At 38.9% G+C, this 24,087-nt stretch overlaps 1 long non-coding RNA gene across 2 annotated transcripts in view; it reads left to right on the forward strand.

Annotated features, from left to right (window-relative positions):
- The window catches only part of LOC139828018 (uncharacterized), an 85,779-nt gene that overhangs the window by 54,442 nt on the left and 7,250 nt on the right, over window positions 1-24,087 (forward strand). The window lies entirely within an intron of this gene.

Here is a 24,087-nt window from a genome sequence, read left to right on the forward strand (position 1 = left end):
AAATACAAATAATAAGTTTCTTGTCATAGGTAACCTCTTCCTTTACACAAAGTAGTTGGGTAAAGAATCTCACTTTGTAGCATAGGCAATAGTGGTGCTGATTTTCAGGCATGGAAAGCAGGGCTCAGACCTCAATGTCAGCTAAAACAGTCATCAGCATGATGATTCTGTGGTCTACTTTAGAGCTGGATTTTGGATATTCTTTGTCAAGGAACTGAGAACAGATTAGGATGAGAAGAAATGCGAATATAGCTAAGTGTGCATTTGAAGTGTGTTCAAGCAAACAAGTGAAACATCTGCAAATAAGGAGAGAAAAAAGCATCCATCAGCAAAACAAGCTGGTAAGTAGAGGAAAAAGGGGGAATTGAGGAAGCCAAGCTGAGTTAGGTCTTGCACAGGGCAGCGATGAGTTCTTAAAACATTTCGAGAAAATGAGAAGACAGAAAACAAATTGTTCTTCAGTGAGGTTGAGGATGAGGTACTAGTTTAGATACATCTCAAAACAAACAGAATTATTTGCTACAGTTTTTTGGTAATAATAGTGATGGTGATGTTGATAATAAGGGTACAAAGATTAGTAAGTATGAAGAGGTGAAAGTAGAAAAAATTACAGTGAGTTAAAAACAAAATTCAAGAGCATAAAATGCTTTAGTTGGTAGATTGTAGTAATATGTGCTGAAGACTTAAAGCCTGTGTTTCAAGTTAAATACCAGAAAAGTTAAAAAATTATGTAATTATAAAGGGGGAAGGTACTGTATGAGTAATAGATACAGCCTGTTAGTAAAAATACTAATTGAAAGCATATTAAATACATGTAGAGAAGCAGGAAATGGGTTAAAAGATCTCATACTCTTCTAACCTAGAGGGTTTTTTTTATTTTTGTAACAGAGGGTATGGAGTTCTCCTTATTTTGTTTTATGATGGCAACAGAATTTTAACTGGAGAAGAACCAACATGTTGGGTGTAAATAATTAGCAGATTTCCTCAAAGACTGGTCTTGTAGCAAATCTTGTTTGATATCTAATTAGTAGCTATGGCAAAAGCGTAAGGAGTTTGCTGATGAAACAACATCTATAGGAATATATTAGAGTAACATTTTTAACTAGAATATCCCCAAGATAAGTATATGACCAAAACCAAGAAGAAACATATTGAAGTAAACTCACAGTTAAATATCAGTATCAGCTAAGTTAGCCATGATATTTCTCAGTGTATTTCCAATTGAAGAAGGAAAGCATTAGTGCCATTATAGAAGGTACTGGTGGGGATTTTTATGTGGATGACTGTATAGGTTTCTGACTCCGTCCCCACATTCAGAAAAGATTAAATCAAACTGGAGCAGGGATTGAGAAGTCTGTTATGGCTGAACCAAACAAAAAGAAAAAATATGGTAGATAACACTGGTACTAAACAGCAGATGCTGAAGGAGCCATTTAAGTTTTTGTGCGGGAAATTCAGTGGTTGAGGTTGCTTGGAGACAAATCTTATAGAATATGTGTTCATCTGTAGTCAGGACATTCAAAAGCAGCATCCATTCCTTCTACTTCAAGCTGGGAAGCAATCAGAAATAGTGTAAAACTGAAGAAAACGCTCTGTCATGGCTATGTTGCTGAATAATGGCATGTTCCAGCATGTAACACATTCTGCAGAAATAGATGGTTCAAGGGACTGAGATGCTGGTACCGGAGTTGTGGTACCCTTGACTGGATGAAGACAATTTGTCTGTGTGCAAGATGGGCCTCAACAGCCCCGGGAGGGATTGGTTGTGAACCATATTTGCTTAATAACAGAAATATGGGACTAGGTCTGGAAGCACTCCAAGCAGCTACATTGCTGTAAAAAAAAAAAAAAAAAACAACCAAAAACAAAAACAAAAACAACTGGGTTTTAATTCTTTTCATTATCTGTTATATTGAAAGGCAAAAGACCAAAATTCAGAGGGGCCATGCCAGCTTCGCTGGTTGTTCCTGCAAAGTACTCAGGATGTTTTAAGTGAGCCCACTGTTTGAATCTGGTATCTTAGAAGTATCAGATAAAGCAATGATAGAAAAACATTCATGGGAATGAGGCAAAGATATAAAAACAAGTCCAACGTGGTTCCGTGTCAACATGTGCTGCTCATTCAAACAGGTTGCAGACCATGGAAGCTGAAAATGGGGAGTCGGATGAGAGGAAAATACTATGACATTTAAACTAGATAGACAAAACTGAATTCACAGGAGAATCTTTTTCTCCTGCAGGTAATTATATTTTTCTGAAGTCTTCATTCCTCCCAATGCCTCACTTCCTTGATAATATCTTAATTAGATACAAGGGTAGTATAGCAGCAAAGTAAATTTTGGAGCAGCCAGGTGTGGAGATGGCAAATAGGTCTGCTGAGGTTGCACATGGTGCATGGTGCTCAGTTAGGTTATACCTAAAAGACTTTAAAAAACAGGAATATTCCTATTTCTGCCTTCTGATACTTAAATTTCTACAGTTAGATCCACTAGAACAGGAAGTTTTCGAATTTGCAGAGAGTATAGTATCTGCTTTGGATAGCAACACTCTAAATGGGGAAGACAGAAAAAGGGACCTGATGGGGTCAGTACATGTGAAAAGAAATATTCCTTAATGTCACACAACATAACACAGTGACAGAGTGAAGAATAGAACCCCAAATTTTCCAACCTCTCCTTAATCTCTACAGCAGAAAAGTACCTTCCAAGCTGTGGCGTTTGTCATACTGGTTGCCTGCAAGCCACTTCAGAGTCACACTCGCTAGCTGTGGAGCTGGAAATGACCATGGCTACGACTGACACAGGGAGCTGGGAGCAACCTGCAGCTACCCTGCATCAGGGCGCTTCAGGTCGTCCTATTTAAGCCTTCCTTCCCTGCAGCTCATTCTCTAGAGTGTGTGAAGACAGTAATGTGAAAAGTGAGGGCCTGTGGCTGGACAAGAGAGGTTACTGAAAGCCAAACATTAAGGCATCTTTCACTTAGTCCTATTTATTCCAGTACACTTAATATTTCCCATTAACTGCTGAACAAATGTAATGACTCAGAAATTAATGAAATCTGTGTAAAGTGCATATGGCTTAAGTGGAGGCAGCCTAAAATGCACAGCGTAAAGAGCAGTTCTGCAAGAGACAGAGTGGGATCACCTGGGTAACATTTGTGTTGGATGGCAGTAGATCAGGCACACAGAAACCTCAGGATTTGTGTGTAAAAGCAAACTGCACTTCAGCAGACTGTTCCTTCCTCTAATGTTAAGCGCTCCTCCAGTCACTGTGGGAGGATATTGCACAACAGATGAGGCTTGGAGTAAAGTTAAAAAGACTTCAATAAAATAAGCTATTCCCTTTCTTCTCTTTAAGTGTCTTTAGAGCAACCTGTGTAACTTGGTACAAATTTTCTTTCCAGAGAATTCATTCATTCCTCTAATCACTTCATGGCCAGAAATCTGCTGGTAAGGCTGTTATGAGTAAAGGAGATTCAGCCCTCGAGATCAAAGAGTTTAGTTACTGCTAAGCGAGGAAGTAAGATTGTGGATTTTGGGTTTTACATTAATGATTATTGTAGATTATGACATTACTTTCAGCTAAGTACTCCCAATCTGTATTTTTCTCAAGTGTATAACTTGTACACTGTTATCCAAGTTCAGTGAATTATCCTAGCTGTCCTGTAGTCTTTGGCTGTGTGCATGACAAAAGACCTTTTAATCAGGATCCTTTCACTGACTTGTTACAAAGCCCAGACAAGACACAAATCTGCCAAAATCTTATGAGATAGATAAATTATTGCCTGCTCAGACCAAAAATGTGTAGTCATGTGTCCTCTGTAATGAAGCCTGTGCTAAGCAAGAGATTTATTTTCCTCAGCTATGCTGAATGACTGGAAATGCAGTGCCTGCACTTGAGGCACAGTGTTGGTGTGGCATGGCTGGTTCAGGCTAAAAGCTGACTGTGGTAAATGGATGGCAGGAGCACCGTATTTCTTAACACCCCTTTAACGTAGCTACACTGACCATGGTGTGTCATTAAATCATGAGCATTAAGTAACTATTAAGTATGTTTTGCTGCAAAATGCCCTCACTACCATCCACTGTTGGAGCTGCTGGATGATTTGGGTGAAATCTGAATGATCTGTGTAGTGCAAGACCTGGGTTCATGATCCTGCTATGTTGGGTGTTTTCTGGTGCATTGAGAAGGCACTGGAGTTCTTGTAAAAGGAGATGAACAATCTCTGATTTTTGCCACCCTTCAAATTCTTGGCTGCCTGTGCCATCTTCATGTTGTGTTGTCTCCCTGTTTGATACTGGTTCATAAGGTACTGGACCATGACAGAAATAGGAATGACACAAACATCAGGATAGGATAGGTCATTTCCACTGAAATAACTCGCATTTGGCTGAGGATTTCTCCCTAGCTGAATGAGGAGGGATTAGAAGACTTGGTAACGCTCATTGTTTTCACTTCAAAACCAATGAGAAACAGGGAATTTCTAGAACTAAGGGACAATCCACTAAAAACTACCAGCTTTTTCATCAGAGTTCCCTGGGAGGAGCAGCCTCTTCTAGGAGTCAACCCTTCTTCAGCACTCATTGTCTGCAATGCAGTCTTGATGCTTCCTTTTTCTGTCTTTGAGGCTTTGTAACTGTCTGAATACATCAGTACCCAGCACTGATGCTGTGTTGTAGCATATTATGAAGTTTACTGAATGTCTCCTCCACATGTCTGTGATAAAGGGAAGCTTTATTGCTTCATCTCATGAGTAAGCAACTGAGTTATAGAGGTTAACACTATGGCTGGACTGGGAGTTGAACTTTCATCTACTGAGTTTCAGATCCAGGGAATTAAAAATTCATTCTGGCCCTGACAGTACTTTCTAGGTTAGCAGGAAGGAAAAAGAAAAAAAAAAAGCAAACCAACAACAAACCTGCACCTAAAATAGAGTAAGACTTTGCATGACAGTGTAGGTTGTGAAATTCTCTTCTCACCCTCCATGAAAAAGCTGTAGTTAGGCACTGTGCAGTGTCTAAATGCCTTTTGTTTGCCGTTTTGTGGTTACAAAAACAGATGACTTATGTCAGATCAATAATCTTATATCCTTGAGGTTTTTACATCCCATCTAATCTCCATGTAATGAATTATACACTGTACTTGCACTAGGGGTTTGAGTTTCATTATTCTTATTAAGATGTCATTTCCATAGCTGCTTCATTCATTTTCATTTTGAAAAGGTCTGTACTGAAACTTTGGTGGCTTTGCTAACCAATTACAATGATGTTTTTCAATTATGCTACAAACAGAAGACTCTAGCAGCTAATATTTAGAGTGTAAAACGTTGATCTTTCATTTGGCCTGACACTTGACATGTGCAAGCATCCTCTGGTACTATTGTTATTCTGAAACATTTATAGAGTGGGATCAAATTGCACACATTTTAGACACATAGAAAGAGACATGTTACCTGCCTCAAGGAGCTTGTATTTTAAGATAAGGCAAGACAAATATAAGATAAGACACTTAACAACAGATCAGTTCAAAAAGAGTCTGGGGAAGGAGAGAGAGAAGCAGGTTGGGAGATGAGCTCCAAAATGATGTTTTAAATGTGTGGCAGCATGTGAGAAACTCAACAGTCTCAGTGGGAAGTGAAATCAGGTGCAAGAATTAGGACTTTTGACTGGAAGCGAGTGATACACGGAGAGTTGCACTTTGCAACAAACTCATTGCAAAGCCCTTCAGATGCTACTGTCAGTATAATTTTCATGGGAAGTGACAAGTAGCTACATCTGTCTAAAGACAGGCACATTGTGGTGAAAAGCTCTTCTCTCCCCAGCCTTGCCAAGGCATTAAGCCAGAGCTTCTTTCACCATCCTTGCTTCTAAGCAAATTTTCCTCCCACTAACAGCTGCATTGGTTGTGCATCACAGGGACAAGTCCAGCAGGAGCTAAGAGAAGTCAATACTGAGCTGATTTCTGATTGCAGCTCATGACTTGATCATGTTCACATAGACCCAGAAAGTGTGGATCCCTGCAGTTAGCCCCCCTTTTTACTGGATAAAGGAAGGCAGGAGGCAAGATCAATGCTTTCTGATTCATTAGGTCTTTTGTGACAGTAGTGTTACTAGTTTGAAGAATGAAATGGAGAGACAGACAAGAGTCAGCATGAGATCCATGACCTTTGTGAGTCCTTGGGATGAATCTGTCTTCTCTTGATGCAGGTTTTTAGATGAACAGCTCACCCAGGTGAACCATCCAACCACATCTTTGTTTGAAGAGTGCCACAGATGTGACTGACAGTTAAAAGGCACAAGATGAGAACTGTATCCTCAGGAGCTTGGAAGCCATTGTTTCACTGAAGCTTTCTGCTAAGAAGTGACACATCCCTAAGGAAAATTAACTCTATTATCTTCCATTAATTTGACGTGAGAGTATGACCTTTGTCTCAATTAAATAGGATCTGGGCAAAGAGATGCTGCAGAAGACTCAGCAATGATTGCACAGTCACAGCAGCTCTGCCCTACTTATTCCACCTGCTCTCTTAAGATCTGAAACCTTCACACACCATGGAAAGAAATGCAAAGTTTGGACTTAAAGATTTCAGATAACTTTATGAACATTAGTAGTTTATGCTAAATGCCTTCTACTGCTGAAGCTTGCAGTGAGACTTATTATACATTAAAGCTTATAGTGACAGGGCAAATAGTACAATATGGCTCCATCATCTCATATTGTACTGGTCATGTAACAGTGCTTTGGTCACTGTGGAGACTGTGACTTGATGGCTCTTTCATTTGGGCCGAGACAGCCCTCAGAAATGGTGTGGCTCAAACTTATGAATTATAAACTGATTGATCAAAGCAAGGGCAAAAGCATAAGTGGATTTGTTAGCTACAAATCTGTGAAAGACAATCTGCCCTTCCATGCATTAATCATCTGCTGTTAGATTACTTTCAGTGATTATTTTGCTAACCAAAAACAGGGGAAGGAGAGGAAAGATGGGCAGCTTTCCCACAGTGAACATACAGGCAGCATGCTATACGGATGAACAAAAATACAGGTGGTAGTGACAAATGCACACACCAGATAGTTCCTTAACTAGATCCTGATTATCAGGCCAAATGAAATGGCTGGTGTCACTGTATGCCAGAGCTGCATGTTGAGTCTAGTGAGGCAGTGAAATTATAAAACCTACCATGACAGTGAGAAAGGAATTTAGATAACAGCTATGACTTAGAAGATCTGCTTTCAAGTCTCTTTTAGCAGCTTCGTTAGGCAAATTACTATATACCTTTGCACCTGGCCTACCTGTGAAGTGCAGATAAAGTTTGTAGTGATAGTAGTTGTATTAGAGATTGAGAGACCCTCAAATGCTATGTTTGCTAAAGGTTCACAAAACAGGGTCTGTTGCACCTGGGTCAGAGAACAAAAGCCATTTCAAGTACTTCAGAAGCTATAGGACATTTGCATTTCCCAGGTATAAAACCTTTTCAGAAAATAGTCATCACCTACACCTTATCTATCTCTGTTTTTATGATTGTGAGATAGATGCCATGGGCCAGTAGATTTTTGGTTGCATGACATGCACATCACCAAGAAAACCTGTAACAAAACCTGTTGTTTTCCCATGCTGAACTAGACCTCGAAGCTGTTCTTAATGTTATTTTAGCTCTGGGATAGGACTTTTTGTTTGTGACGGATTCTTTCTTTAGTTAAAAAAAACCCCTTCTGTGGTGCCTCCTTAAAGCCATGGAAGAATCTAAAGTCTTACATCATGATTTTTAATTAACATAATTGAGCAGACTGATGAACCCTTAACGCAGTATGAAGAATGAATTCTTTGTAACAGAGATTATAAACTAGTCCTTTGAAAAGCATTTATTTGAAAGAAAAACCTAGAGGTGCTAAAGACACAAATATATGGATCATGTAATGAAACTTAACTTCTGTGATAAAATAAGATGAAAACATGCATTTGTCTTTTTGTAATTGTTTCCTGTATGTGTAGGTATTAGGTACATCAAATTAAATTTAAAAAGCTGTATACTTTGTAGCCACGTAGTAGAAGCATAGAATTAAACTGTGAATGTGAATCTGCATGGAGATTATTCCCATGCCTAAAAGTCCCGTTTTAGTTCACGTTTCCACAAGCCACCGCAAGTTGACGCGTTACAACAAGTGAAAAGGGGAGAGTACGAGCACTTTTTGTTCAGACCCCAATTGAATGAAATGCTGAGCAATCTGGTCTGATTTCAGTGTTAACCTTGCCTAGATCAGGAGGCTGGACTGGAGACCTCCTGATGGCCCTTCCCACCAGGGGGATTCTGCGAGTTATGGAAGAGGGGATCTATTGTAATGATGCCTCTTCAGGCAAAGACACACACATGTGCATGCACACAAGAAATGCAGGCCATAGCTGTGTCTTAGGGCATAGTCTTGTGAGCCTGAAGTTTCAAAATGGTATAAAACAAAGAAACAGACCAAAAAAACCCACAAAAACATGCAATGTGTCACAAGAAGGAAAAAAAAAATTCTCTGTATCCGAGTTTGGAGCATGTGGAGAATCATGAGACAACAGCTTCTATCTATTAATATTAATTTTTGGGGAATGGTCAGCTATTACTACTTCTGTCACAAATATATTGAGATTACAGCTATAGATGAAGGTTTTTTCTTCTACCGGAGATTCTGCAGCCTGTGATTTTGTAAGTCTCTGTTCTCTTTTAAAATAACATTACATTTCCAGTCCTTGGCTGGAAGAAAAAAACCTAGATGATTCTTCTGCATTTTGGTACAACACAGAAATATCATTTAAATATAGGGCCGTATACTTTGAGAAATGTATTTGCTATTCCAAAGATGGAAAAAAGCTGTGAGTTTCATAATAAAATATGTTTGCAGAGCTGATGGGGAATGGTGGTCATCTCCACCATCAGTTCACATACCGTTTCTGGGACTTTTCACATTTTCACACTGCACTGTGACTTGATTGAAAGTAACCTTCCTGCTGCAGAATAGCAAAACTCTTTGAAATTTCCCTGTTTTCTTCTGTCTGAAAATCCCACAAATTGGCTTCTGCAAGCCTGGAGAACTGGTTATAACTACTTTTACAATTACATTTATATGTGTTCAGATAGAAAAATTGTACCTTCCCTAATCAGTGCTTATATCTTGCTTTAAGGCAAGATATTCTCCAACAGTAGAATACTGGAATCCTTAAGTAATTCATGAGGCAAGGTAAGATTGCCTTCAGCACTACTACACTTAATACTTTTCTCCAGAAAAGTATGCACCTTGGAAGTGTCAGCGTCATTTATTGTGTTTCTCACATATGACTCCTTGCTAACATTTTATTTGCTCATTTATCAAAAAACACAGAGGTTTTTCTGGAATGCCAGGGACCACCTGTGACTAAGAACAGAGTAGAAAAACAATTTCTAAAAACCTACAGGAGAGTCTGTGATGGAGGTTGCATGTCTGTAGCCCATGTGTTCATACAGTTTTTTTTTCTCTGCTGTTTTATCTCAGCTCTGAATGTTTTAAAAATCAATACATATTCAAGAGAAACCCTAACCACATTGTACATCTTGCATTTACAAATCTATTTTAGTTACATAATGAAAGTCTAATAATAACAGTTGTGGCAAAACCAGGCTCCCATCAGGGTTCTGAGAAGCTGGAAAGAAATGAAATGAGACCTCAGAAAGGGGAAAGTCTCAAGTCTTGTGGACAAAAGTATAAAAGAGATGAAGTAAAACATTTAAGATGTATTATACATGATTTCAGGCTTTCATTTCTAAGATACTTCAGAACTTTGTAAGAAGCAGATATTTTTGCCTGTGTGTACTTTTTTCTGGATTTTCGGTTTCTAAGCATACATTTAGGGCTGAGGATAAGATTCCCAGGATGCCCAGCTTAGCAGCTACTGCTAAATAAAAGGTTATAGACAGCATGATATTTGCTGTAATATTTGTTGAGACATACCCTGATAAGAATTTGAAGAAAAAAGAAGAAACAATCAGGGCCATTGAACCTTGTTCATAATAGCAGTAAAGCCTCTGCAAACCAGACTGTACAGCTTGTGCTTTGTGTAAAAGATACTCCAAGGATTGGCAAAGGACAGGAAACGAAAAAGAAAATTCTGGGTGAAATACTAACTTCAGGCACATATAGAACTAAATGTGTTAAACACCAGCAAGTCTAGAAACTTCAAATTGACATGATTCATCTTTTAAACAGAGTAAATATTGTGTTGAGGGCCTCAGGAGGCAAACTCTTTTCTAGTAAAAATGAAAGAGTAGGAGCTTGTCTGAAAGGGTGAGAAAAGCTAGGAGGTATTTGTTAACAAAACACCCACCCCCCCCCCCAAAAAAAAACCAAAACAACAAAACCAACCCAAAAAACCCCCGCAAAAAACCCAATTCAATAAGAACAGCTCTGAAGATGACATGTTAGCATAACATGTCCTGGGGGAAGCTGAGGAGAGAATGCTCTGACAATCCCGCTGGAAAATAGTGTCTCCCTACTTGCTAATAATGACAGAAAGCCTGCTGAAGAGGGTGGGGATGGAGAGTGGTCTTTTCGTGGGGGAAGATCTGACTCCTAATGGCAACAGAAGAGCTTGGTGAGGTTGAAGGTGAAGAGTGGCCGTACTATGGGTGCTGGTGGAGAAGACCTGGAGGGGTTGAGCACACTGTGTTTGGAGCCGGGAACTGGGATCTATTTGGAAGGATTTGGCTGTGTCTGTATGAGACACGTACTGAGCCAACTGCTTTTTCAAACCCCAGATATAATGGTACAGCAATTTGTTAGTGAAATGAATGATAGCAAGGGTGTTTTCTATAGTGATATCTACTGTTTGATAATTTGACCTTTTCATTGAAAATAAATCAGAGGATTTTTTTGACATGGACTTCTTCAACTAGATCAGTAAGTTACTTTAAAAGAATAAAGGAATTCAACTCAATCTAAAGTTATGTGTGTTTGTAGCTGAAGTTGCATAGATATAAATCTTGTCCCCTCCCGCATATTCATCCACAAAAAGAAGTAGCATACAGGAGATCCAAATAACATTTTTAGTGACCTGTTCTTTCTCTGCTGTCCTGTCTCTTTCTGTTGGGGGTCCCTGTGGATGCAAAAATAACAGCAGCAGCAGAAAAGCCTACAGGAGACAGTGAATTAGTGAGACAAAAAAAGAAAGCAAACAGCACTACACCTGCGTTTAGAAAATATTCTTGGATCAAACACTATGATGTTTCTGTAAAAGGGGAATCTTTTTATACCCCAAGACTTGTTTCAGTCAGTTAGGTACAAGATAAAATTAATTCTAGAGATCCAGATGTGACAAAAATTGTCTGGAGTAAAATGAGCTCAGAAGTCATGCCAGACACACAAACCTGTGTAGCCGTAACTGCATGTGCAGACCAATGTCATCTGTTTGAACACAGCACATCGATGCTCCAAGAACTGCTTCAGATGTGCCCTGTCTGTAGCTTGTTTATGTTACACATGGGAGTTTAAGTGTCTGATAACCAGATTAAAAGGTTTGCCATTTTTCTTACGGAGCAAGCAGCCATACCTGTGAAGGAAAGCATTATGAGCACTGATCGCTCATAGGAAGGGATTCTTCTATTCACTTCAATAGAAAAGAATATTCTTCATGTCTTGATTGTGTGCAGAAGACGGGCAACACATTTTGGCCTTTATGAAGACTTTTATGCAGCTCAAGAGGTGTACACCTTTGTACTGTCATAGTTCACCTGGCTACTTCATTGCTGGAAATCTGCTGAAGGATTTCACTTGTCAGAAGATCTACCATACACAGAAGTGCAGCTTCTAAGTGCTTTGTTTGGAATCTGTGAATTCCACCCATGAACTTTTGCTGAGGTTTCACTGATGAAATTTCAGAGGTAAATGGGTTGTTACTGTGTATGAAAGACTGAAAGGAAAAAAAAAAAAATATCAGTGTTAGGTTGATCCTTTACCCAGTCCGAGGTACTGTGGCCCTCATGTCCGTGTGCTTGGAAAGAATCTGAGGTGCCACAGAGTTAACATCAATGTGGTGGGGAGAAAAAGTGGAATTTCTTGAATGTATTGAAACAATACTTTCGACTTATACAAAGAACGGGACTTTTAGTATATAAGTACGTCGTAAAAAGATGGGTCTGTAAAATGTATTTTGTTAAGATGACATCATAATCCTCAGTGCATGACCCAGGCGTCTGTCTTCACAGCTATTTACAGCTTTATGCTCTTAGAGCATTGCAGTACTTCCTCCTCAAAGCAGGAATGACAGGTATTCATCTCCATCTATTCAGTATCTATTTATTCAGTGTATTGCAGACAAAAAAAAAAAAAAAAAATTAAGATATTTGATGAGTTTCAGGGTGAGAAATTGAAAGCAAGTCCTTCTTGTTAGATGGTCACAGTGTAAACAGACAGGAAATCCACAGAATTTCAGTTTATTTTTTCCGTGATTGTGTCTCCTCTTACTCTAAAAGACAGCAAAACTTTAAATGGATGTGGGATAATAGTTTTCTTTATTACAAGATACAGAAAAAGGCCAATTATGGCAAAAGATGAGAATGTGCCAGTAGAACCCACTGGGAGCACAAGCAGAGCAGCATGGCTTGAATTGGGGTGGGAGACTGGGGATTTCTCTAAAAAAAACCTTGGCTGTCACAACCCTTAGTGCCCGGTTATGTATGATCTGAAAAGAGGAGTAATTATATTCTTCTGTGCTACAGAGTTTAAGCTGGTGATGACCTCTATTTCTATTTTTTGATACTTCATTCCTTTCTGTAAGCAAAAGCAGGGAATATTACATTGGACAGTCCAAAACTTTTTATGACATATTCTCTTTCCTCAATTATTTCAGGAGTTGACAACATTAACATGTGTGGCATCTCTTTCCACTTGCGTGGTCAGAATGGCAGATGAATTTAATCAAACAATTTAATCAGTGAGCTCCACTAAATGCCAGATTACTAAATTGCTCTAAAATTCTTCATGTAGTAAATGTGGCCAAAGAATAAGCCTTTTCTCTTTTAGGACTGTCATTGATCCCAGTAAATGCCTTTAGTGTTCTCTCTCCCAGTAATTACCAGGGATCATTATGGAATTGTAGATGTGATGAAATGGTTTGCCTGCCTTTGAAGCATGCCAAAGACAGTTACACATTAATAATAAAAACATTTTCATAGCCCATTTCACCCCTGCTTACAATCACTTGGCACTTTTTTATAGAAATGCAAGATCGTTGCTAATACCTTGACATGTAATGTGATATTCATGAATCATAAGGGAGACTTGAACCATCCAGCAGGTGATTATTTAAAGGAACTCATAAATGAGATCCCAGAAAATCAACACATAGTCTTCTGTGTGTCAGCAGGACTGAAAACGTATGGGTAAATGACAGGTAAGAGAGGTGTGTATAAAAAGCAAAGGGCTTACCCTGAATCAGTAAAAATCAATTTTGACAGTTTTGAACAATTCAGTCTCAGATTATGGTGCAGCTCTAGAGGGAAACAAACTTCCAAAAAGCTAGAAGGCCACTGCAGATGCCAATTGTTAAGAACAACACTACCAGGCAATAGAAAAAAAACCAACAAACAATGTGAGAAAAATCCTTAGCTCAGCAGTATTCACTATTAGAGGCTTGAACCTCAAAAGATAAATTGTAGTCTGATGGCTTTCAGAAATTATGTAAAAATGGAAATACACCTTTTCCTGAAATTTTACAGGGACCACTGACTTCAGTAAAAGTTATTCTATGAAAAAAGTACTGAACAATGCCAAGTGAACATTGTTTGTTAGGTCTGAGAACAGAATAGATATTATAGTAGTTGGCAACCTCTTTGTATAGACTTAATTAATAAATTCCTTTTTATTAATACTGTAGAGAGCTTATCTTTTCTTTTGAACATAGTCCAGAACATAGTCCCAGGGAGAAAAAATAAGAAAGAAAAATAGAAATTATTTTTTAACATCAATTTAAACACAAACTATAGCTCTCTTTTTAAAACCCCTTGGGGTAACCTGCAAGTTACAGCTACAAGGAAACTGATATACACTGATAGCATTTAATTATTTCTAGAAAATGTTGAAGATGTTACCAAAAATACATTGTGGTTAATTGCTGATGGATTTAGATGTTCTTGTACCAGGTTTTAGATTAAGAGTAGAGCTCTTCCATTAGATTGGCTAGTGGTTTTTGTATTGAAAAGAGCTACTGCTGGGTGTAAAATGAAGATGTAGGAACAGCCTGTTTTAAAGCTTGAATCTACTGAAGGAAAACGTGTCCAGCTGTGTGAAGAGAAACAAAACCCTTCTAAAGCTACTCATCCAGTCTTTTCCCTCCAACAGAGAAAGCTACGTGCACTTTGCTCTTACGTGGTTGAATAGCAACCATTTCAGAAACATCCTGTAACATCTTAAAAGGAATCATTCTTTGGATGGGAAAAATTGAGAGTCCTTAAAAAGGGGTAAAAACCCCATTGAAAGTCTGAGGAATAGAAAGGTCTCTCCTAAAAGATGCAATGGCAGCCAAACTGTTGGGAAAGGGCTATAAATCAGACTGTTACTAGATTTTACTGTATTTTCTGCTTATTGGTTTTAATCTTAGATAGTAAAATGAGTGCACAGCCAAAACCAGAGCTTATGTTCAGTCACAAGAGAGGGAATAAGTGGCTCTTCTTGCAAGGGGGGAAAAGAGAAGTATTGCAGCAGATCAGGTCCAGGCCATGGACGTGAAGGCTATTTTCTGAAGACTATGTTTAAATGCATTTGAGAAAGCAGCAGCTTGCTTCTTTATGCTTCAGAGATGTCTGACATTTGAAGCAGGATGATGCAGGTAAAGGAAAAGTCAATATATTTCTTCTAAAACAGGCAGCAAATAGACAAATTCAGTACCTACTTTCTAAGTCAGAAAGCCTTGTATTTTATGAAACACATTTTAGGAAGAAATGTCTGTTCAGGAGGATGCACCAGCAGACATATTTAATCTCTGGATAATAAAGGCCTCTCTTGTAAATGGTTATAATATGCACAATTTAGTTTGTTTTGCCCTCCAGACTCTAGCCTGGGTCATTAAAACCCACCCAATGTTAGGGATGCTTTTATAAAGCATGAGGGTATTTGTGTGGAAGAACTGGTCTGGCTGAAGAACTCATCTTCCACTACGTGCAGATACACTGTCATATCAGAACACCTGAAATGTCAACTGCGTACTAAAATTCTCATATATAAGAACTAAAAAGTGTAAATTGGTTAAAGTAATTGTATTTTTTCCTTTTAATTTTATAATTATTTTAGTATTTATATAAACCTCTCCATGTTTTCTTAGCATATTTTCTGTTGTTACAGAGGATCTCTGTAAGCATCTAAACAAAAAAAGACTGCAGCAGTGTGTTTTTTATGAAGAAATGTGGTACTTACAAGGCATGGGTGGATTTCTTTAAATCGGTTTTGAAATGACCCATACTGTCAAAACTTCTCTGTCTGAGTCAGACGCAGGTCTAGGAGATCTGCCGAAGAGATGAAGACAAACATCACTGGGATTGAAGAAGGAGACTTCAGGGAATATGATGTTTGCAAAGAAAATGTTGAGGGTCAGTGAAGATTTATGTAATCATTTCAAAACCCATGTAATTCAAAAAAGTCAGGTTTTGTTCGATTTGAGAAAGGGCCGATGAGGGACATTTTAGTTTCTTGAGAATTGTTCTCTCTTCATGCCCCCTTCTTGATCAAATCCCTTGCCTGAATGGGAGATAAGTTCCTTTTAACTTATGTGAGGTCAGGACATCTCTTATGATTGCCAAGTTTTACGTAAATGCTAGTTCTCAGATGAGAGGCTAGGGATTTTCTCTGATTGTAGGTGAATACTAGAATAGCCACAAATAAAAGAAGGAAAACTATCCCACTTATGTGCAGACATCAGCTCTTCTCTCTGAAAACAGCCATTTTTTCTAGCCTGACATAGAAATCCCTCAGTCCTTCTGCAGACTACACCAACTGAAAACACGTTCATCTTTCCACACCATTTAGGCCATTGCCTACTTAATGGAACATATAATGGGATGAAATTGCCACCTGGTGGCTGAGATACAGGATGGCTCCCAAGGGTATAATTATATAGCCTGCTTTTTAATATTCCAGCAATACTGACTGTAGAGATGTATCCCTGCCTCTGGATTTAGTTCATATTATGGCTTGCAGAAGTCAGTGGCATTATTTTCCTTTGTGTTTTCCCTAATTGCTGAAAAAGTCTATTTCAAATATGAATTAACTGTATGTGTGAGCTGAGGGCTATGGAACTTGGAATGAAGTGTGGTTGAAGGAGTAGAGGACAGAAAGGGTGATAATGAAGAGTAATGTAGTAAGTTGGAAAGAGGTAGTGTCAAGTGAAGTGTTGCACTAACTTGGTTTTACATGAGACATACATTTCTGATCTAAGAAGTGGAATAAAACAGCTTTTAATTGAAATTTGCAAGTGCTGCCAACACAGAAAATTAAAATAAGTCCAGATATTGACAGTCAAAAAGACCATACCTATGTATTTTTTGAGACACTACTAAGGCAAGAAAGGAAAAATCTCAGGGTGAAGGAAAAAGGAGAGGTAGCATGTAGAACACGGTCATTGCTTTCAGTTCTCTTGAACTACAAGAGCAAGATTTGCCAGGGAGGTAAGATGAGCAAACTCAAAGGCATTTACTAAACAAGAGAGGGCAGGTCAATTTAAAAGGAGTCTTCAGAGAGACCATCACTTGGAGATGCCTGAGTCGCTGCCATGTGAGTGGAAACATGCACAGAGTTATCCTGTAAGAAGGAAAAGAATCTGACATGTATAGTAGGAAGGAATCAGACACATTCTCCGGAGATGCAAATCCATGCAAAAGTGTAATGCCAAAAAGATACAGCTAGTAGTAAGTTGCATCTGAAATTCCATCTGAATGCGATATTGTAGAAAGACGTGGAAATGTACATCCTGAGCCATATTGTCAATGAACAGAGGGGACACCTGTAACCTAGATTTTGTTTAAGCACTTTTCTGAGAACTTGGGTTGGTTTTAAGTGGTGCAGTAGCTATTTGAACAGGGACAAACTGCCTATGGCATAGAAGTGATTGCAATGAAGTACTATATTTCCTTTTTGTTATCAGGAAGATACGATCAAATCTGAAGAAGTTAAGAAGGAAAGATGAATGTTTGTAGGTAAGGATGCTTTGGGGCTTTTCAACATGTCAGTAAAACTAAGTTGTGCCTCCCAGAAGGATGAAGGATTGACATAAAGTTGTGGTTGAATTGCTCCTACCATGAAAAAAAGAGGGAGAAAGAAATGAAACTGCTGTGCTTCAAAGACAGCTGTGAAGAGTCAGGTTTGCTGTTCCTAGGAGTGATTGATGGCGGGAATCAATCTTGTATTGACTGCTGCTCCAAAACTATTGTTCCTATATCCTTAAATTTTCCTAATTGGTGGTGGCAGCAGCAGCAGCAACCAGCCTGGGCAAAATAAGCAGAATGGCTCTTTGACCCTCTGCTGCTTTGTGACTACTCTGGACAATAATTTACTTTGCTTGGTTCTTAGGCAATGCTGTAATTAAATTGTATGCACAGGCTTTTAAAAAGGGTTTAGAGTCTTAATGCAAGGCTGTGACAGAAACTGATCCAGTGTAATAAAGGATAGCCCTTCTGGAGCTTTTTCCATGCCAGCATGGAAATATCCTCCTAGAACTAAACAGCATCTTTGCCACATCAGATTCAACAGGCTCTGCTCTTCAGTACTGTGTCTCCAGCGCTACTACCTTACTGCTTTTCCTCACCTCCCGTTCCTTCCCATTTCCATTTCTCCTTGAAATTGCTGGGTTACAGAGAAACCTTAGAGCTTATATTTTTGTAACGTTCATGATACAGTGGGAGTGTTTACAAAATAGGTAATGTCAATAAGAATCATTCTTGTGGCAAATGCCTGAAACTGTGAACACCAGCAAGGATAAGAAAGTAGTGACTTTGAGTGGTCCAATGAAGTGGATCTTAGGGGAATAATGATACCATGAAAACTCAGAAAATATTAAATTGAATAGTACTGAGAGTTAAAAACCCATGTTGTTACCGGCAGTGGAGTCTGCTAAGCTCTGGAATAGTCTGCTGAGGAATTGCTCTAGTCACTTTAAAGTGTACTGAACACAGCCCTAAAAAAATACAGTGTTTTGTACTAGTCTCCAGGGAGATGGGCTAAGTGTAATCTAACAGGCCATTTTTATCTCTTCTTATGTGTCTCCAGGAGTTTCAGCCATGTGCGTCATTACTTCAGCAGCTGAGTTCACAGAGTGCGATCAGCTATCAGCATTTCTTCTACCCATCTGTGGATTGTTCACCAATATGTTCCCTCCTTTCTGAGGAGAAGTGTGAGGAAGGAGGAGGGTAACAGGGCAGGGAAGCTGCTGAGTTTAAGACTCATGGTTAGTATGCTGTACAGACAGACAAATCAATCGGCCCCTGCCCGGGCATCTTAATCAGAAGCGTGTGGTTCACTGCAGTGGTTAAGTGCTACCGTGCTGGTGATGGCATCTTCTTCAGAGACACTATTGATTGGTCTTCTCTCTCTTCTGAGATTCCAGCTGTGTAGACGGCATCAGGGAGAGTGCTGGTGGAGAAGTGCCCTCTTACAGTTCTGCAGGATTAGGATCGACAGTTTAATTTCCCCGGGGGCAGGCAAGCTGCCATTCTAGTTCAGCCAGACTGGTGTGGGAAAGAGGAAGGAGATGACTGTTTGAAAGGTCCATTGATTATCTGAATAAGCCTGGTGTAAGGCCAAAGATGATGCAGTGCAAGGACCATGCAAACTGAGGTGAGGGAGCATGTGTTTGGGAAATCTCTTTTAAGGGAAAACCACTTTCAGAGTTAAATAGAAGAGAGCAGCATATTGCAGAGTGACTTTTTAGAGTGGACGAGAATCCCAGAGCTCGGTGATATCAGGGGGCGATGCTGTAGTCCTCTTGCACTGCTAAAATACCAGACTGTTAAAAAAAAGACATGAAAGAGAGTATGTGAATAAACATATGATATTCAGTGTAGGAGTATCTTTTGGTGACTGCATGTTTGACTATATGTGGAAGCATCTGCTCTCCATTGGTAGCCCTGTGACTTTTAAAATGCAAGTGTGTTATAAAAAAACAGGTCATGCAACATAGTCAGAGTATATTTTTAAGAATGGAGGAGATGCAATGTGACCACACATGTCATTATGCTTTCATGAGAAATTCCTTTAGACATTAAGCAAAACTTTAAAACTTTAATTCCTTCTCCCTAAAACAAAAAGAAACAGAAATACTTGTATAAAATATAGGATGCTGACAACAGATGAAGTCTGTCCAGTTACCTGTTTAATGTAGGCTGCCCAATGTGCCTTCCACATCAGTGTCTCAAATGCAAATTTTCTGGGAACAGAAATATGAAGTCTTGTCTGGTGTGTTTCATTGTATTGTATCATCAAGAAGAAGACAGCCAGGTCTAAAGCAGCTTTATAGTTTCCTTTTTGAGGAGACTGCTCATAAATGTACCAATTAGTTGCCAGTTTTATGCATATTTAGACATCCATTTTTGTTGGTAGTTGCATTGCCATGCTGACCTTGTTATAATGTTAAACCCTGTCCCTGATTTGTTTAGTTATAAAATATTTGTTTTTTTAATTTGAGAGCTATTGAGAGTTGGTAAGGGAGCTACATCTTTCCTGGGAATGGAAATTTTACCAGAGATAGATCCTGAAAAATGCATCTGATGCTTCTAACCTTGTGCCCTCATCCCCCAAAGAAACTAGCGTGGAGTGTCATGTCATATAAAAGCAGGAGAAGATAAGGTTTTAGCTGGAGGGCGGCTTTGATATGTTGCACGAACGATTGTCAGGATGCAAGAGAATCAAGAAGGCTGACTGGATTTAAGTGAGTAGAATCTCTTCACCAAATAGATTACAGATCGAGTTGAATACATATCAGGAAATATATATTTATCTTGACTACAGGTAATTCTACAAAGAACCAAATTATACTCACATTTATAAAAACACTTCCTCAAAAGTGTTGCTGATTTGCACTAATGCAAAGAGCGGCAATGTGTTCAGTGTGGATTTGTGTGTAAGTATGTATATCTAAGGAGAAGGGAGTGCTGTTTTCTTTCCGTTCACCACTTTCCTAGATTGTGTTCCTTTCTTTACACCAATAAACCAACTACCAATGCCATTTTTTGATTTCTGGGCCCCTGTCGCCTCTGTATTGACTGGTGTGCAGGAGATATGTGTCTATGGGAGCCCACTGCTAATGAGGGGTATAAACAAAAGTGCAGCACTGAGGGTGATCTACCTAAGCAACAACTTTTTGGGGAAGGTCTTACTGTTCTTTATGTGTTTGTAGAGCATTGGGGAGGCTGAAAAAGAGAACTCCTTTTTGAGAACAGATGTTTCTTTGAATAACAGATTGGATGGATGTGGATCCAAAGAGCAGCTCTTAGATAATCCTGATTATGCTATGGTTGGACTCGATGATCCTAAGGGTCTCTTCCACCTGAAATGATTCTATGAATTAACCTGTTAAAGCTTACCCAGGTCAACCTAGTAGTTTGTGTTAAATTAACCATTTCAGCATTCAGAAGGTAAAGGAAAGTTTTCATGCAAGCACAGACTGCAGTTTATTGTAGCTTTTCAGTCCATCTAAAATTTTAGTTACAGCTGTGGTTGCAGCTTGTAGTGTTGCTGGCAAGGCCCAATGACTGGAGCGGAACCAAAGGGTGGGACATTTGGCTCATGCACAGTCCTTCTCTGTGCTCTTGCAGAGCAGCAGACGTATTTTCTGAGTGTCAGTAATTGCAAGGTAGTGGTACTGTCATGCCATTTTTGAGCTAGATTGGGCTGTTGGGCTCTGAAAAAGTGAAAATGCTTCAGGTTCTTGAACATTAGAGTGAGGAATTTACGTATTTCTTGCACAGACGTGGTAGCTTTTTGGAGAACACACAGAAGTTAAGCAGAATCTAATGTTTTATTCAACCACGTATTCCAGGAGGAAAAAAGTGATAGGTGTTGGGCTATACAAATAGGTGGACCACAGGGTGATACCTCTGTCATGACCTTGTCTAGCATGCTCTGCGAGACAAACTAAACCCCTTGAATGAAAATCTTTGCAGAGCTCTGAGGATGAACTATGTGTATTTCTGCAATGCACTGACAAAATAGATCTATATATTTTTATGTCATTGTTCTTAACAAAGGAACTTGGGAGAAAGCTATCTCTGTACTACAGTATTATTCAATTAATTCTGGCCTCTTTTTTTGACCACTTTTTTTTTTTTTTAATAAAATACAGGAACTCAATTGTGCAGCAGGATGAAGTCTGATGAAGACTGAATCAGTTTAAATGCATAGTACAAAAGAGATTATTTCTATATAGACAAGGTGGAAATAAGAGCCAACCCTGCTGTGGGACATCTTTGTAAGCAGAAGAGTCTGCAGTGTGTTTCAATGTGACCTCCCATTCCACCTCATTATCTTCCACTTATTAACCCTGATCTAACTGTTATTGATAGCTTCATTACTCTGCTTGGGACAGCTGTGGCGGTCTCACTGACCTTGCCCTGGGTGATCAGAAACTCATTTAATACTCAACGTACTCCTTGCAAAAGTATGCTAAGGGAATAATATATTCAGCATGAGAAGCAGACATGTTTTTACAAGGATTTCTTGTGGTGCAATTAATTATCTCAAGAGGTGCATTGTACTCCACTAAATATGTTGAAAACTTGTCTAAAATGCTCTTTGAGATAAAGGTTGTAATAAGAACAAGAGGATAAGCATTGCTAATCCTTGATGCTACATAGTGTTATATTGTGGGAAAGTGGCCCAGGAATGCAAGACTAAATGAAAAACTAAGGATCTAAGATTTTACTTGCTTGTATGGATCTCTCTTTCTAGCCTACCTACCTCTCGGACAGTATCTTTAGCTGCTTTCGGAACACACATTGTCACAGAGCATAAAATTTCACCTCCCACCCTCAAACATAGCTGATTTATTGACAATGTGACAGCACTTCTGTTCTATAAGGACTATATAATGACAAGGATTGCACTCTATCAGGACCAGATCCTGAGCACTTCATGTATGTGGAGAATAATTAATGCTCTTAGAAAAAATGAATGAGAATCGTGACTGTCTCGTTCTTCACTGAAGACTGCAATTTTATGGTACTCTGGCTTGTGCCGTTGAGGCTTAGATTTTTACATGGGAAGGTGGAACACTTAGGTTATAAGAAATATTTCTGTAAGTTTATATTGATCTATTCAAACTTGTATAGATATATTCATGTGTTATAAAGTTATATCTTTTTGTGATGAAATGAGTTCAAAAGTTAATTTTCTGTAGTATTTCCATCTTTTATATCTCTCAGTTTCAGCAATCGAAATACTCAGCTTGTTTATTAATCACTGGTTTTAATTCCCAGTTTCAGTGCACTTGCATGTAGCTCCACTACTTATATCGTATGTACAATACAGGAATATTTAATTGCTTTAAAATGAGGTCATTGATGGAACTAAAACAGATGTGTTTTCCACCTGCTGACACAAACATGCATGAGTGTTTTTGTTTTAGAAAAATAATACTTTTTTGAAAATCTAGTTTCACAGTCAAATTAGGCTTTTTATTCTTAACAGAGATAATACTCTTGGTGTGCTTGCTAATTGGATATAAGAAGGCTGAGGTTTTCTGAAAACACATACTAAATTGCATATGGCCACATGAAAAATCGAGCACATGTTCTTTGTTTCACTCCTTGTGTGGACAGAAAATTTATTAAAAATAAGTCATCTGTTTAATAAATATAGAATGCAGGAGGTTACTAAATAATACTTGGTTAAAATGTCAGGACCTCAGTTTTTCAGAAAAAGGTGTCCAAATAGTCTATCCAAAATGTGTGCCTATGTCATACGGAAAATCTCTGTTGTTCATTCCCCTTGGATAAAGAAAAACCAGGATCGCACAAGATGGATCAGCATTGGAAACAATCCTGTGTTCCCTATGGAAGTGTTCTTTAATGGATTTCTGATTCTTTGGGTTTGGTTTGTTTTGTTTTGACCTTCAGGTTTCATGTCATTGGCTACTGATGCTCTATTTCTTTCTAACTTTTCTGTGTTTTCAGTAGTATCTCTGTTGTAACAGATTAGCAGCTACTGAATAACTGAAGGTAGAAAAGTCAAAACATGTTCTTCCTAGCACTGAAATTTCTTTGAGGCCTTTACTTTCAGAGATTTCTGTGTTTTAGAGACTGATCTGAGGTAGAAATAGCCAGATTTAGGTGAAACCATATTTATAGTGGTAAGACGTTACAGTCAGGCAGAGTTCAGTAGGTGCTGTCCCTATTTATACTGGGACTGAATTTGTCCTTGAGAATTCTCCTAGGAAGTAAGAGAGGAAAGGACGGTTATCCCACAGATGGGGAGGAATAAATTCAAATGTGAATTGTGTGTTTGCCCTTTGGAAACATTGAAAAGACCCAACTATGATTTCCTATAGGTGTTACACTGAGATGTCCCAAGGTTGCTGTAGAGAAGAAAATCATAGGGTCGTGCAATCATTTAGTTTGAAAAGACCCTTAAGATCACTGAGTCAAACCATTAACATAACACTGCAGAGTCCACCACTAAACCATGTCCCTAAGCACCATGTCTATACATCTTTTGAATATCTCCAGGTATGGTGGCTCCACCACTTCCCTGAGCAGCCTGTTCCAATACCTGATAACCTTTTCAGTAAAGGAATTTTTCCTACTATCAAGTCTAAACCTCCCTGGTGCAACTTGAGGATGTTTCCACTCGTCATCACTTGCTACTCAGGAGAAGAGACCAACATCCATCTTGCTACAACCTCCTTTCAGGTAGTTGCAGAGGTCTCCCCTGAACCTCTTTTTCTCCAGGCTAAGCAACCTGAGTTCCCTAAGCTCTTCGTAAGGTTTGTGATTCAGGTCCCTCAACAGCTTAGTCACCCTTCTCTGAACTCTCTCTAGTACCTCAGTGTCTTTCCTGTAGTGAGAGGCCCCAAACTGAACACTGGATTCAAGGTGGG

This window comes from Patagioenas fasciata, chromosome 5 (assembly GCF_037038585.1).
Source record: "Patagioenas fasciata isolate bPatFas1 chromosome 5, bPatFas1.hap1, whole genome shotgun sequence".
NCBI lineage: Eukaryota > Metazoa > Chordata > Aves > Columbiformes > Columbidae > Patagioenas > Patagioenas fasciata.